The sequence below is a fragment of the Schistocerca gregaria genome, unplaced genomic scaffold (genome assembly GCF_023897955.1).
Source record: "Schistocerca gregaria isolate iqSchGreg1 unplaced genomic scaffold, iqSchGreg1.2 ptg000001l___fragment_1, whole genome shotgun sequence".
Classification (NCBI taxonomy): Eukaryota; Metazoa; Arthropoda; class Insecta; order Orthoptera; family Acrididae; genus Schistocerca; species Schistocerca gregaria.
Window position 1 is genome coordinate 1,972,754 of NW_026061697.1, and position 17,973 is coordinate 1,990,726.

A 17,973-nucleotide genomic window follows, 5' to 3' on the forward strand; every position below is an offset into this window, starting at 1 on the left:
TCTACCAGCAGGACAATGCAACGAGTCACACAGCTCACAGTGTACGAGTGGTTTCAAAGAGTGGCTGGATGGGGCTGCTCGTTCCATGCTTGCTCAGCTGAGACAAGTAGCCAGGCTGGCCACGGCTGTAGACTTGGCACGGCTCCACATCCCTGCCGGTACCTTCCAGAACCTCAGCGACTCTCTTCCCACGCGTCTCCCAGCACTCTTAGCCGCAAAGTCATCCGACAGATGGTCACATTAATGTGAGTGCACATTGGAAGTCACAGGCAGCACTGCAGCCCTGCACGCCTTAGAGCTGAAGAGTGGGAAGCAATCAGGGCGCCATGGTTCTCAGACACTTTGTACCTCCTGTAAACCTCCAGACGCAAAGAAGTAAGGAAGGCTGCATAGCACTGGCGTAACGGGATATTAAGGTTTGTGTTGGGATAGCAACATTCTAACCAAATACGACACAATTAAATAAGAAACACCTCGAATATATCGCTCTTGAATATCATAAGAATTCTCTTCATTATTAAGTACCATACAAAAAATTTATTACCATTAACGTATTCACTGGCATTGAAATGCATAGTGTAAAGGCCTTGGCCATGTATGTGTGTAATGTCCTTAGAACTACTTAAAACCAACTAACCCAAGTTCTAAGGGACTGATGACCTAAGATGTTAAGTCCCACAGTGCTCAGAGCCATTTCGTAGAGGCCTGTAAGCGTAAAATCGTTAGTTCGAATTTCGCTATTAGCATTCACTTTTACTTTTATTTAAATACGGAATTTATGATGATATGGAAACGTTTCTTATCAAGTATCGAATCACAATTTTTAATAAAAATAACGTCCTTTTTAAAATTTATTGGGTACAAAAATGCGAAACATCAGATACAAAATAAACCCTATTTTCATTTCTAGAGATTGAACTGCGTTGTTGATGTACAACTTTCTTATTTAATAAACGCATTTCGCCTCTCTATATCAAATTTTTACGCGGTCAGTAATTCGAAATGGAGAGATTTTATTATCATTAAAGACTATGAGATAATGTCAGTTAATAACATTTTCATTTGTTAATAAATGTGAAACATAAATACTAAAAATAGACATTGCTACTAGCAAGATTCGAATCACAGTTACGCTCCTTTTTACTTTTCCCATTTAGCTCCGTCTTACGCTCACCATCAAAGAATTCCTAAGTTGATGGAGGCTTGTAGCTCGTAACGGTATTTTCCTTACAGGATTCGACCTGATTCCTCTTCCAGAATGCTTAAGAAACCCTCTCAAAACTATAACCTGGTCTTCGTACAAGGTGAGCTGCTTCGTGAAAAGCAGAGAAACAACTTCTTCATACAAAAGAATGGAATAAACTGAAGTAACGCTCCTCTTCGCAAAATTGTTAAACATCGTCACGCGAAGAAAGGAAGTTATAACAAATTACTCTGGAAGACAACAAGAAAAAGGCTCCTCTTCACAGGAAAAACAAGCAATAACAACTCTTCTTAAAAAAAACAATCAAAATACATGTACAGCGGCCATTAATCTATTTTACTGGGAGAAATTTCTAGAAAATTGCAGGAAAATTATTTCTATTTCTGTTGTAAGTTGGTTATTAAAACTACTGTTGCATATTTAAGTAGTCACTAACGCCCGTTGTGTCTCTCGTTGAAGTGAGTATGTAAGGGACATTGTGAGTCACGTACCACACGCAAATGTTATGTTAGAACTGCCAATCCGATGGTAATATACACTGAAGAGCCAAAGAAACTGGTACACCTGCCTAATATCGTGTAGGTCCCCCACGAACACACAAAAGCCACAACACGACGTGGCATGGACTCGACTAACGTCTGAAGTAATGCCGTAGAGAACTGACGCTGTGAATCCTGCAGGGCTGTCCATAAATCCATAAGAATACGAGGGGGTGGAGATCTCTTCTGAACAGCACGTTGCAAGGCATCCCAGATACGCTCAATAATTTTCGTGGCTGCGCACCTTGGTGGCCAACGCAAGTGTTTAAATTCAGAAAAGTGTTCCTGGAGCCACTCTGAGGCAATTCTGGACGTGTAGGGTGTCGCACTGTCCTGCTGAAATTGCCCACGTCCGTCGGAAAGCACAATGAAAGTGAACGGATGCAGGTGATCGGACAGGATGCTTAGGAACGTGTCAGAGTAGTATCTAGACGTATCAGGGGTCCCATATCACTCCAACTGCATTGAAATTCGCAGCAATTTTCGAAAGGACTGCACTTCTGTCACATTGAACGATTCTCTTCGGTCGTCGTTGGTCCCGTTCTTGCCGAATATTTTTCCGGCCACAGCGATGTCGGGAATTATATGTTTTGCCGGATTTCTGATATTCACGGTACCCTCGTGAAATCCTCGTACGGGAAAATCCCCAATTCTTCGCTACCTCGGAGATGCTGTGTCCCATCGCTCGTGCGTGGACAGTAACATCCCGTTCAAACTCACAATCATGACCTATTGTAGCAGCCTTGACAGGTCTAACGACTGCGCGAATCACTTGTCTTACGTAGGCGTTGCCGACCGCAGCGCCGTATTCTCCCTGTTTACATACCTCTCTGTTTGAATACGCATGCCTATACCAGTTTCATTGGTGCTTCAGTCTATTTTCTAGCGGTATGGTTGAAGGCGCCGTGTGCGTGACACGGGCCAATCATTTCGCTGCACACTCACTTGCGGAGGAATATATTAAGAAGATAACTATAAGAGTTCTGTGAAGGTTACTGAACTTCCGAGTATATTAAGCAAAGGCGATATTTCAACCTTTTTTGAGAACTGTGTCGTACTATACGTACGCAAGGAAGTACACGTGCGACACTGACCTTCAACTGCGGTAGGTATGAAGGAAGTGGCAGAGGGCAATTCAGCAAGGTCCTCTCGTCTGCCTCAGAGCAGGTTACAGCAACGGAGCGTATCCGGTATCGGGACATCATTGTCGTTTCTTTCGTGTCAGAAGCGCTACTTGAAATTTCTCTATAGAGCGTAAGAACACGTTTGCAAGAAATTGTTGGTCCACTTTATCAGTTTTGATGCAATTTTTGTGATGGCGTAGTGGCGCTATCGCAGGTCAAAAACGACACACTCAGAAAATGTTCGTTAAAAAAAATTGTTAGTAATGCGAGCAATATCGTTTCTTTTTTGCGAGTTAGTAGTATATCGGTCAAATATAGTAATGGAAATCCTAATCACTTACAGTCTTGACCAGTAACCCTCACAATAATAGCATTACCAGGGGGGGGGGGGGGTACTTTGTACCCACCTTTTGAAAATATTGAAATCTACTCGGGTACTTTATTTTCTTAAGTTTTGTAAAAAATGTTTGTTGTCTTTGATGAAATCTTCTTACAGATTTTATGATTGTTTTACATTTTTCGTTTAAGCTTAATCCGAAATTTTAAGTTGAAGGGAGGTGGTCATAATGTCTTACCCCCTTGGTAGTAGATGAGACTTCCACAATGTTTGTCTTACTCCACAAATAACAGCATTATATGACCTTAGAACACATGGAAATTATATTTCTATGGATTGATAGCAACAATGGTCCCAACAATGATTCATTTCCCTTTGTTTCTTTATTGTTTCCTGTTCAGTGGCACTTAGTTCAGTCTTAATACAACTGTGCTTCAAAACTTGTCGACATTCACTTACTGATGGAGAAATATCACAGATTTTGGAAGAAGCTACGGCTTCTCAAATGGAATCTGATCAAACTGAAGCTGTAGTGAGTGGACCTGAAGAGGATTGTGTTGTGCGCTAGGATGTGGACAGTGATAGAGCACTTACAGAAGCTGATGATGAACTCTGGGTACCTGAAACTGATGACGTCGCAGTTTGCGAGGTTAGTGACAAGGATATTACAAGCACTGGAAAAATTTATACCTCCAAACCACCTCAAATTAGAAGACGAGTAGCTGAAAACACAGTGAAAGAAAGAGAAGGCATAAGAGACGAAGGTAAACTAGGAACAATAACAGACATATTTGAAGAGTTTTTGTCTCCAGAAATTGTCAACATCATAATAAAGCATACCAATCACGAAGCATTGAGGCAGAAAATACCCAAGACAGACAGACAGACCTGCGTTCATGGCGTATATAGGACTATTTATTATAATGGGGAAGGAAAACGACAGTAAGTCATAATTTATAGATTTATGGTTCTATACTTAAGGAACGTTTGTTTATACTGCTACAAGTCGTACCAGATTCGAGCAGCTTACTAAGGTAATAAGATTTGATCACAGAGAGTCACGAAGCGATCGCAATAAACGTGATAAGTTTGCTGCAATACAAGAAGTTTTTGATAAAAAGAATGAATTTTGTCCAAAATATTATTCTGTTGGGATGCACACTGTTATTGATAAAAAGTTTCCATTGTTCCGTGGCAGGTGTCCCGTCAAGGTCTTCGTGAAGGAAAAGCATGGTAAATACGGTGTACTTACACGCAAGCTCACAGACGCTAAAACCAGATATGTTATCTGCACGGAGCCTTATGCTGGGAAAAGAAATAATGGCACACAGCACTCAAATTCCGCTGCAGCTGTGGTCAAACGCCTGAAAGTTCCTATACATAATTCAGTGAGAAAGGTCACCACATATAGATATTACACTTCAATTGATTTGGCCGAAGATCTATAGAGGAATCACAAGCTGACTCTCGTGGGAACATTACAAGCTAATTGGAAACACATACCTCAAGAACTGAGAGACATCTCAAGACGAGAATTACATATTAGTGTTGGAAATATTCCAATAACAATTGTATCCCCCGTAAAAAACCCAAAAGAAATCTGCTATTTCTATCATCTGATCATAAATTTATACTATAATGAGACTAAAGGTGGCGTTGACACGATAGATCAAATGGTGAGGAAATATTCAACTAAGAGGGCTACAAGAAGGTGGGCGCTATCTCTTTTCTGTACTCTTGTGTACATAGCAGTGGTGAATAGGTCTACACTATTTTTGTTGAACTTGCCGGACTGGGATAAGAAGAACCTAGTAAGTGACGACTTGTTCTTCAAGAACTTGGACTACAGCTCGCGAAACCATACACTGAAGAAAGGGCTAAAAATATTTCTGGACTGCCAAAGCCTGTAGTTTCAAGAATGGAGGGTATTCTCAGAGGAAAATCCAGCAGGACTAGGGTGCAAAGGAAGCTCATGGAGGTAAAGGTAGATGTCTTTTGTGTGTTAGTGAAAGCCTTTCAAAAGCAGAAAAGTACAACAAAGTGAACAAAACAATAATAGTCTGCCACAATTGTAAGAGGTACATATGTGCAAAACAGCAAAAAACTGTTGTATGTTCCAAGCCCAAGAAAGTCGTGAATAATTACTCTCACGACACTATGTTATGTACATAACATATATTTCTATATTACGGCAGGTATTTGTAACTATTTTAATTATAGTAAAGTGCACTTCATTAGTATTATAACGACTTTTACTACTAATTTTTCTCAAGATAATTAGACTTACTTAACTTAGAAGTGAAGTAAGTGAACGGTTAAAACTGTTTTCAAAAATGCATTTTATAAGACATATTGAGGTACTGGATCCTGACTATGTTCAATAGATCTTTCAAAAGTATGCTATTAACGCAATTTAAAAACAATTAATGAAACGTTTTTATTTTATAAATTCTTTACGGTGGGTACAAAGTAGCCCCCCGCCCCCCTCTCCTTGGTAATACACGTTACTGAAAATGGCTTGGTATTGCGAGTGTTAAAACTGCACTGGAAGGACAGTAAATAACTAAATCTTCTCACTGTGTAATTCACACAAATTATATACATGTTTGTATGTATATGTGTATGTATGTATGTTCGTTAAACACACCTGCCTAAACCACAGGACGAATTTCAACCAAACTTCGTGCACGTATCATTTACTGAGTTGAAAGGAGCACTGTGGTGGTAAGGACCACAAGGGGTGGGGGGTGGGAGTGCAAAACCAGCGCAGCCCACGAGCGAGAACACCCACTCTTCAGTCATCCAGCATTTGTAGCTCAGATCACTTACAGACTTGCAATAAACTTGACACATAATTTCAAATCTTTACGAAACTTTTTCTCTCTCATAACACCAAAAAATGATGAAAACAAAAAAAAATGTCGCGTACTACAGTGTTGCTGTTCACTTGGCAAGTGACGTTTTAATTAATTGGGTATTTGTTGCTAACGTTTTCGTGGCAAATTTTTTATGCAGACAGTATTCGCCTACAGCTCTGAATGTAGCAGAAAATTACATCGTGGAACGACATTTACACTCCTGGAAATTGAAATAAGAATACCGTGAATTCATTGTCCCAGGAAGGGGAAACTTTATTGACACATTCCTGGGCTCAGATACATTACATGATCACACTGACAGAACCACAGGCACATCGACACAGGCAACAGAGCATGCACAATGTCGGCACTAGTACAGTGTATATCCACCTTTCGCAGCAATGCAGGCTGCTATTCTCCCATGGAGACGATCGTAGAGATGCTGGATGTAGTTCTGTGGAACGACGTGCCATGCCATTTCCACCTGGCGCCTCAGTTGGACCAGCGTTAGTGCTGGACGTGCAGACCGCGTGAGACGACGCTTAATCCAGTCCCAAACATGCTCAATGGGGAACAGATCCGGAGATCTTGCTGGCCAGGGTAGTTCACTTACACCTTCTAGAGTACGTTGGGTCGATCGGGATACATGCGGACGTGCATTGTCCTGTTGGAACAGCAAGTTCCCTTGCTGGTCTAGGAATGGCAGAACGATGGGTTCGATGACGGTTTGGATGTACTGTGCAATATTCAGTGTCCCCTCGACGATCACTAGAGGTGTACGGCCAGTGTAGGAGATTGCTCCCCACACCATGATGCCGGGTGTTGGCCCTGTGTGCCTCGGTCGTATGCAGTCCTGATTGTGGCGCTCACCTGCACGGCACCAAACACGCATACGACCATCATTGGCACCAAGGCAGAAGCGACTCTCATCGCTGAAGACGACACGTCTCCATTCGTCCCTCCATTCACGCCTGTCGTGACACCACTGGAGGCGGGTTGCACGATGTTGGGGCGTGAGCGGAAGACGGCCTAACAGCGTGCGGGACCGTAGCCCAGCTTCATGGAGACGGTTGCGAATGGTCCTCGCCGATACCCCAGGAGCAACAGTGTCCCTAATTTGCTTGGAAGTGGCGGTGCGGTCCCCTACGGCACTGCGTAGGATCCTACGGTCTTGGCGTGCATCCGTGTGTCGCTGCGGTCCGGTCCCATGTCGACGGGCACGTGCACCTTCCGCCGACCACTGGCAACAACATCGATGTACCGTGGAGACCTCACGCCCCACGTGTTGAGCAATTCGGCGGTACGTCCACCCGGCCTCCCGCATGCCCACTATACGCCCTCGCCCAAAGTCCGTCAACTGCACATACGGTTCACGTCCACGCTGTCGCGGCATGCTACCAGTGTTAAAGACTGCGATGGAGCTCCGTATGCCACGGCAAAATGGCTGACACTGACGGCGGCGGTGCACAAATGCTGCGCAGCTAGCGCCATTCGACGGCCAACACCGCGGTTCCTGGTGTGTCCGCTGTGCCGTGCGTGTGATTATTGCTTGTACAGCCCTCTCGCAGTGTCCGGAGCAAGTATGGTGGGTCTGACACACCCTTGTCAATGTGTTCTTTTTTTCATTTCCAGGAGTGTAGTTTAGGCGACAAGACTTCATAAACCCTGACTGCATGGAAAACTACCATATCATGCAAGGCGTTTAAATCTATTACTTAGTTGCTACTTATTCTGTTCGTAACATTTTTTGCAGACAATATCTACATTTGTACCTACAATATATCATTCTACAACTCATCTCAGTATTTGACATGTCTCCTGAACCATGAGTGAAAGACGTTCAGATTATGCATGACGTTTCAATTTATCACTTATTTGAAACCAACTCTAGTCGCAAACATCATTCATATATGCCGCTCAACGTACCTACAAAAATATATAATTTTATAACAAACAGTTCAAGAGATATTACGTCATAAACAGTGAGATGCGCGAGAAACTGTCAGATGATGTGTGACGTTTTAATTTATTACCTCTTTACTGCCAACTGTGTTCACAACGCATTTCGCAGATAGTGGCCACGTATACTGCTGGATCTACCTGGAAAATTATCTTTTTGTACAACACATATTTCAGGATATACGACGTCATAAACATTTAGCTATATGAAAACACAACAGCAGGGTGAAAATTCGCTAGGCATACAGGTGAAATATGTATACAAATATGATCGAAATTTGTCTGAAATTAGGTGACGTGTACGTATACGAGCAAACTAGCGGTAAAATGCTCATCCTAATCCTTGGAACGACTTCAGTCATATTTGGCACACATATTAGTCGCTGTCTAGAATGAAGAGCTAAAAACCACCAGCTTCCTGCTGGGGTGAGCGTGATAGCGTGGAGAGAGACGAGGGGAGGAGGAGGAGGACATGGACAGCAGAAGAGAGGAAATGGACAGAGAGAGGGGAGAGGACGAGATGGCAAGAGACAGGGGAGGTGTGGAGGCCGTGGATAAAGGAGGGACGGGAGAGAAGAGTGGATAAAGAGAGAGAGAGGATGGCTAGAGAAAGGGGGGAAGTAGGTGGACAGAGTGAAGCGGGAGGAAGAGATGGAATAACGGAAGACTAGAGGAAATAAATACTTGCTCAATGCCTGGTTTCTCTTCTAGTTAGAGTACTTAATTTTTTGTTCATTCAGGCTTCGAAAATTAATAGACAGTGAAGCTACATCAGGCAGTGACAAGCGGCAGCACATCGAGTCGAACTAAGCTCGTGTGACAGACAGGGGTGCCGCGAGGCATTCCACGCTGATACGACTCTATATCGTACTGAATGGAGGGTGGTGATCCGCCACACAGAATACCAAAATATCACAAGAGTAGCGACTATGTTAAGGTACGGTCGCAGAGACCGACACTAGCGCTCCAAATGGCCTGGCGGTGAACTTTGAATTCGGGGAAATATGACGTGATAATCTGTATTCTTGCTCTGCAAAATGCGAGTACTATATGATAATATTTTTCATTTATATGAGTGGGTCTGGTGCCAAAGTGCATTTATTTTAAAACCCAATAATGCAATTTCTACCGTTTGGCTGTAATCGAGTTGAAATTATGTTCCCGATTAAGACATCTCTACCGCGCGACCGCTACGGTGGCAGGTTCGAATCCTGCCTCGGGCATGGATGTGTGTGATGGCCTTAGGCTGGTTTGGTTTAAGTAGTTTTAGGAGACTGGTGACCTCAGATGTTTAGTGCTCACAGCCATTCAAACCACTTGAGGACCTCTCTATGTGTATTGCAGTCTTTGAATTGCATTGCAAATACGTTGCTCGTATTCTGTTTAGTTTTTGCTGACATCCGTATTATAGGGTGAACTAAATGCTTCTGTATTTGTTTTTGTTGCATACTAAAGGACGCTGGTTTTGTCGCGCGGTGTTCTGCAGACTCACGTATTTTTGTTACAGCTTAAGAACCTCGATTGAAATCCATTGTTAGTGTACTCTTCGTATCCTTTGTTATTTTTGTTCCCATTCGTTTTTCGTACTCCACCAAAATTGTCATTGACTTCTGCTAAAATGCACTATCTGCACTGCCTGTTGATAACGTGTGAAAACATTTGCTAGTTACTGAGACTACGAAACAGACATCTACACCTACATCGACACTCTTCGAGCCATTGCGAAACGCATGGCATCCAGTGACGAGAAGCAACAGCACTCAATGCAGAATTAGATACAAGTTCCGCAACAGATGTAATAATGTGGAATAGCAATACTGTCGACACCCGCTAAGATGGAGTTCTTCATTAAAAGCGTGAAAGTACAGGACACGTATGTAAACAGATATAAAGTGTTGTGTTGGCAGAAGAGCCAACACCGTGTTACAAGAGGAGGCCGAAATGCACGCGTTTTAGCTCACGCAGGCTGGCGTGAGGAGGAAAGAACTATACTGACGTCAGATCTGGAACATGACAAGGAATTAGAATTCAGAAAGCGGACGTAATTATTTTGACACTTAACTTTAATCCATTAATGATGAACGTCGCTCTTGACGGTACATGATTCGCAATATTATCTGTTCAGAATACATTCATATTAACTGAATATGGCGCCTTGCTAGGTCGTAGCAAATGACGTAGCTGAAGGCTATGCTAAACTGTCGCCTCTGCAAATGAGAGCGTATGTAGACAGTGAACCATCGCTAGCAAAGTCGGCTGTACAACTGGGGCGAGTGCTAGGGAGTCTCTAGACTATACCTGCCGTGTGGCGGCGCTCGGTAAGCAATCACTGATAGTGGCGACACGCGGGTCCGACGTATACTACCGGACCGCGGCCGATTTAAAGGCTACCACCTAGTATAATAAAAGCGGCGTTCTTAAAAATTGTCTAAATCGCGTAGTTAACACACAGATTCGTAAGTGGTAACAAAAATCATAAATCTCAGAACATCATGTGAAGAAACCAACTTCTGTTTTATATGAACAACAAAATATGGACTCATTTACCCGACCCAGTATTACTGATGTCAACAGAGCTCAATCAGAATATGAGCAACATACTTACAACGTAACTCAAAGAGTGCAAAGCACACAATAAGGAATGAGAAGCACAATGATTTTAAACGAGCTTCTGTTAAGTTCCGTTCACTACGGAACGAAAACAAACACAGAACCTAAAGATCATCCAATAAGAAAGCGACATGATGCATTAATAAACTTGCAGCACTGCAAGTGGCCTGACAGCGAACCGAAGTCGTGTTACGTGTAGCCCCTACACGGGTTTCACCCCCTGTTGTGGCTGTCTCTGCACAGTTCGTAGCCAGTGTTTCTGGTGTCTGTTTAAAGCAACAGTCTGGAACGCTCTGTATCGACGCAAAGAGGATTATATACTGAGCATGGTGGCGCAGTGGTTACCACACTGGACTCTAGTTAGGGAGAACGACGGTTCAAACCCATTCCGCCATCCTGATTTAGGTTTTCGGTGATTTCCCCAAATCGCTTCAGGCAAATGCCGGGATGGTTCCTCTGAAAGGGCATAGCCACCTTCCTTCCCCATCCTTCCATAATGTGAGGGACCAATGGCCTTGCTGTTTGGTGCCCTCCAACAATTCAACCAACCAACAGTGGATTACATGTACCGAAATCCTGGCCAAAATTATTTTTGATAGTTTCAAACCTTTAAAGCACTCCCTTTCACTACTAGGTTAACTGTAGTTGTGAATACCCCTAAACTACTCCACTGCCGTCCATAGAGATGGGCCTGGGATGACTCGGCATGCATTTGTTAGTTTGTCTGCCTGTCTTTCAGTTTGTACCATGCCACTTTCCACTAGTTCTTAACCTTTTGTAATTGAAAATTTCAAAGTAGATTCGTGTGATACCCTTAATTTGCTGTACCGATTTTACTGGTGACGTGATGACAGGACTGCTTCTACTAGGGCACCGAATTGCTCGTCACGTGTGTGATTGTTCCATATGTAGTTAGTTTGCCATACTTTTCTCGCAATTTTTAAATGCGCCTTCAAACTAATTATAGCTATGTACTGTGTTATATATGTGCGTATTGAGAAGTGTATGTTAGTGTGTGTAATCTAGGTTGGTTCTGCTACGTTCACATGTCTAATGTTACCGATCACAGCAGGTGATTGTCCCAGGCCTCTCGCAAAGTTCTTTTCAATTGCACGTTGGTTTATTGTCTTACTTCTAGCAGTTCACAGCCTGATGCGATAGATGGTGCTGCATGCAGCGCTAGATTGCAAGCAAAATCTATCTACGTAGGGGGGCAACACATCTGTATGCTCCACCGTGACGTAATCCAGCAAATCAGATGCCTTCCTATGAGTATGAAAGAGGGAACCTTGCCAGTTCACGACAGTCAGTTTTAGTCCCTGACGACGATGGTGGAGGGTATCATCGAAAGCGTGGAATTTTCTGAAAATTTGACGAGGCAAGTGAACCGAGAACCTTTCATGTACTTGCTACAATAGTTGACCAAACGTCCATTTTTGCCATTTTGGCTATAATTTCGGTAAATATGCTCCGGTGTGAGGCACAGTTCAGCACAGCAAGGGCAACATGCGATGTTGGTGTAATGTGTTGAAAGATAATGTCAGGAACATCTCGAAGAAGGGTCATAGCCACCGTCCTTAAGGCGCCAGAAATGTGATAGGTACAGTCCAAATTACCATCTGTGTGGACAAGACGCGATCATCTTATTTACCCAGTGGTACCCCATACCAACAAGTCAGATGATGAGCCCATGAGAAGATGACGAAAGCAGTCTGGCAACGTTCGTCCTCCTCAGAGCTTGCATGCATGGATACGTCCAATGTGATGTTGTACACAGGACTGGGACTCGTCTGCAAAGACGACATAGTGCCACTTTGGTATGTCCAGTCTCCTTGTTGGGAGTTCCACTGTCGGCCGCCTCGGTCTGCTGTCGCGTCGATGTGGGCTTCGACAGCAGTTGTCGCTGGACGTCGCCGCACTGTCCGTGAGGGCGCTCTTCTGGCCACCAGTGAGATCGCTGCGTTCCATGACACAGGGAACCTGGTGTGTCTGTGTGGTCCTGCACAGCCAACCAAACAGCACGTCGAGCGTCTCAGGCGCTAGTCACGTAGGGCCATTAACAGCCTACGTGACCCTCGCGAACCGATAGGCACCGTATTCACGTGACAGCGCGAGCAGCGTAACGACAAACTGCAGTCTCGGACTTTGGTACGTGCTGGTAGACGTTTCCCCTTCGTACACAAGGTGTCACACAGTCTTCCCACAAACAAACAACACTCAAATGCGATTTCTGAACGACAAACCCGCTGTAAAATCTTTACTTACATACAGAGCATAGTGGCAGCTGTGGAAAATCACTGGTCCACATCTACCCTATACCTTGCAAGCCGTGTAATATGCTGTGGCAGATGGTGGAATCCGTGCTGGATACAGTGGCCGATGCGCAGGGAACAGTTACTGAGCGATTTCATTTGTTTCTTTAGGCGGGGCCGACCTTGTCTGGCCACTTCCAGCCGGCTGGCGACACACTGCGATGGCAGAAGCGAGCCACACGCCCTGCGTTCTTCCTCAAACGATTTTACAGATACTATTCCGTAAAAAAAAAAAAAAAATAAAATAAATAAATCTTTTTTCCCTACTTATAGCTTTATATGCCAGCTTCGTGTGACGTGCCCATCATTTCGTTAATGGTGACAGTTATTATGGTACTTCGATTTAAGTAAGACACTGCATGAAATATGAAAAAGCTTAAAATAGAAAATAGGGGTTGCTAAGATTTTGCGTTTGGTACACATTACATAATATGTTGCCGCGTATAAAATCAGCTGAGATAATGAATTTTTCTTTAGACTTTGGTGGAAGTCTCAGTCACCAATGACGGAAAAATTAATCTGATGTAGCGCACTCAACTGCAACCGTCCGAGCCAGCGAAAAAGCCAGAATGAGATATTCTCAACATTCCTCACATCTCAAACGGTTTGAGATATGGAAACAAGATTTTCGCAAATGACAGCACGCAAAGAGAACAGTGCTTTGCCGTATGGTTAACATGCAAAACTTAATTATTGACCGCATTATACGATGAAACAATGTAATTATTAAGGGGCATCGATAGCTGGTGAAACGAGACATACTGTGGGATATAGTACAACGTAAGTGAAGACATTACAAGCTCATTTTTGAATCGGCGATGTGCTTTTTCATAAACGTTTCCTCCCTATTTTTCCTCAGTTTCTCACTTAAAAAACTTCATAACCACTGTCCATTTTCAATTTCTCGCGGCGTAATGAACAGTCCATTAAATTTTGGGCACGCAGCCGCGCAAATAAAATTTCCTCCGCTGATATTTCGGCCACGTATCGTCCGGCCATCCTCAGAGTGAGTCATAAGACTGACGACAAGATGCCAAGCGCGGCCTTAGATGCTCCACCGCGGCGGTACTGCGCATGCGAGTGAGAGATGTTGGTCGGCGGCAAAGAAATACGCTTATACATGCACCGCCTGTGGCGAAGGCGTACAGACATTTGATTCGCTTATCGATGTATGATCGGCGGCGGTGACACCGTGACGACTTCTCTGCAGTTCAATTACCCCAAGAGCCGGATTCCATGCTTTGTCCAAATTAAAACAATTATCTCTGTTTATTAAATTATTAGCTGCTCTAATCTCTATACCTTGAAGACAGATTCCCAAAAGGAAGACGTGGATGTTAAAATATTCACATCACTGTAATTCATGGAATGGCCTGTACCAAGACAATGTTCGGCCACAGCTGACTTGTCTGGCTGTAATAAGCGTTTGTATCTTCGATGCTCTACACATCTCTCATGAACGGTGCGTGTTGTTTGATCTCTGTACGATTTCTCACAATTTCCGCTATAAATCTGATACACACCCGCTTTACGAAGCTGTAAATCGTCCTTCACAGAGTAAAGCTGCAGCAGTCTTCGTTGGTGGGGATGGGGTGGGGGTGGGGGGTGAAAGACCACCACAACACAGAATTTCTGAAGAATACACCCACATCGGCAAAAAAGTACTAGATTTGAAAGAATTACTATCTTCTTCCTAGGTTTTACATTGAATGCTCTACAAATTTGTTGCGGAGAAAATCCATTCGATTTAAAAATGCTCTTAAGGTATGTGAGCTCTTGTTGCAAATTGTCTTTATCGGAAATACAGTGTGCCCTATGCACTAAGGTCTTAAGAACACATACGGTCTGTGAAGGGTGATGGCAGCTACTGGCATGAACATGTAGATTTGTATACGTTGGTTTCCGGTATACGGCGTGTTCTAATGTGCCATCAACTTTACGGCGAGCGACAACATCCAAAAATGGGAGGTAGACGTTTTTTTTATATTTCCATAGTAAATTTGATTCTAGAATGGATGGAATTATAATGCTCAAGAAATCGATGTAATTCATTCATCCCGTGCGGCGATACCACAAATGTGTCGTCCACGTACCTCCAGAAGACCGTTGGTTTAAAACTTGCTGAGTGCAGTGCCTTGTCCTCGAAGTCTTCCATGAATAAATTAGCTACCAGAGGGTAGAGGGGGCGTCCCATGACAACACCATCGATCTTGTATGAATGCATGGTTTCTCGGCGATATGAATTAATAAAATATTCTCAGGCTTCCAGCGGTTAAAATCGCACGAGCTTCCGACCGAGCTCTCCCCGGTCATTGTCAAGTGGTAAGACTGACTGCTGTGTCAACGTGGCCGCGTCGTTATACAGCCGCACTGCTAGCTGTGACGTCACTGGTGCTCTCTTCCTCGACAAACAGGGTGTTGCAAAAAGGTACGGCAAACTTTCAGGAAACATTCCTCACACAAATAAAGAAAAGATGTTATGTGGACATGTGTCCGGAAACGCTTAACTCCATGTTAGAGCTCATTTTATTACTTCTCTTCAAATCACATTAATCATGGAATGGAAACACACATCAACAGAACGTACCAGCGTGACTTCAAACACTTTGTTACAGGAAATGTTCAAAATGTCCTCCGTTAGCGAGGATACATGCATCCACCCTCCGTCGCATGGAATCCCTGATGCGCTGCTGCAGCCCTGGAGGATGGTGTATTGTATCACAGCCGTCCACAATACGAGCACGAAGAGTCTCTACGTTTGGTACCGGGGTTGCGTAGACAAGAGCTTCCAAATGCCCCCATAAATGAAAGTCAAGAGGGTTGAGGTCAGTAGAGAGTGGAGGTCATGGAATTGGTCCACCTCTACCAGTCCATCGGTCACCGAATCTGTTGTTGAGAAGCATACGAACCCTTCGACTGAAATGTATAGGAGCTACATCGTGCATGAACCACATGTTGTGTCGTACTTGTAAAGGCACATGTTCTAGCAGCACAGGTAGGGTATCCCGTATGAAATCATACTTACGTGCTCCATTGAGCGTTGGTGGAAGAACATGGGGCCCAATCAAGACATCACCGACAAATATTGCCTGCCCAAACGTTCACAGAAAATCTGTGGCGATGACGTGATTGCACAAATGCGTGCGGATTCTCGTCAGCCCACACATGTTGATTCTGAAAATTTACAATTTGATCACGTTGGAATGAAGCCTCATCCGTAAAGAGAACATCTGCACTAAAATGAGGATTGACACATTGTTGGATGAACCATTCGCAGAAGTGTACCCGTAGGGGCCAATCAGCTGCTGATAGTGCCTGCACACGCTGTATATGGTACGGAGTCAACTGGTTCTCCCGCAGCACCCTCCATACAGTGACGTGGTCAACGTTACCTTGTGCAGCAGCAACTTCTCTGACGCTGACATTAGGGTTATCGTCAACTGCACGAATAATTGTCTCGTCCATTGCAGGTGTCCTCGTCGTTCTCGGTCTTCACCAGTCGCGAGTCATAGGCTGGAATGTTCCGTGCTCCCTAAGACGCCGATCAATTGCTTCGAACGTCATCCTGTCGGGACACCTTCGTTCTGGAAATCTGTCTCGATACAAACATACCTCGCCACGGTTATTACCCCGTGCTAATCCATACATCAAATGGGCATCTGCCAACTCCGCATTTGTAAACATTGCACTGACTGCAAAACCACGTTCGTGATGAACACTAACCTGTTGATGCTACGTACTAATGTGCTTGATGCTAGTACTGTAGAGCAATGAGTCGCATGTCAACACAAACATCGAAGTCAACATTACCTTCCTTCTATTTTGCCAACTGGAGGTGAATAGAGGAAGTAGGGTACATACTGACGTAACTAAAATGAGCTCTAACATGGAAATTGAGCGTTTCCGGACACATCTCCACATAACATCTTTTCTTTATTTGTGTGTGAGGAATATTTCCTGAAATTTGGCCGTCCCTTTTTGTAACACACTGTATATAGTCATGTTTTCATTCCGCGTCCGTCGCGCCCGTTTTAACATCGCGATAGTCGGGTTCCGTCCTTGTTGATGGTGTTTTCAGCGGTTTTTATTTCAATAGCTTCTTTTATGGCGCTATCGCAAAATCCCTCCTTCATATCGACATGTTTCGTCGAATAGAATTCGATGTCCACTTTCTAAGGCGTGTTCTTCCACGGCTGAATTTTCTGGATAGCGTAGGTGTAAGCACCTCTCGTGTTCCTTCCCGACGTTGCTCTACCATGCGTACTGTTTGGCTGACGTAGTAACAGCCACACTGACATGGTATCTTGTACACTCGAAGCGTTCTAAGATCTAGATCGTCCTTCACAGGCCTCATGAGCTGACGAACTTTTGCTGGGGACCTGAACACTGATGAAATGTTATATCTCTTCAGGAGCCGGCTAATCTTTCCCGACACTGTACCACAGAAAGGCTAAAACACAAGTTTCTTGTTTGCTTCTTCGGTGGTGTTCTCACCTCTCTTAGTTTGTTTTTTTGCGTGTCGCGCCAGATATAGCCTGTGATACCTGTCCGTGGCTGTAACCGTTTTCCCGGAAGACGTTTCGGAGGTGGCTCAGTTCTAGTGGCAGACTTGCTGCGTCTGGGACGACTTTAGCACAATGAACGAGGGTATTCAGAACGCCACTTTTTGTGCCGGATGGTGGTGGCTGAGTTACCGATTTGTGTGTGTAGGTTTCCTGCGGGCACTGTGGCTGAGGTGCCCGTTGGTTTTCCGTCGAACGAGTACGTCAAGCAAGGGCAGTGCATCATCTGTCTCGACTTCCATCGTAAACTTGATGTAGCCGAGGAGAGCTCGGTCGAAAGTTCGTTGGATTATAACCACCTGACTCGGCTGGAAGCCCGAGAAAATCTTATTAATTTATATCGCCACGAAACCACGCATTCATACATGGCGTACCTCTACGGTTGGGGGGGGGGGGGGGGGGGGGAACGTGGCGCCTAGGGAACCTGCTTGGGAAGAAGGCTAACCTGTTAAGCTCTCTAGCCTTCCT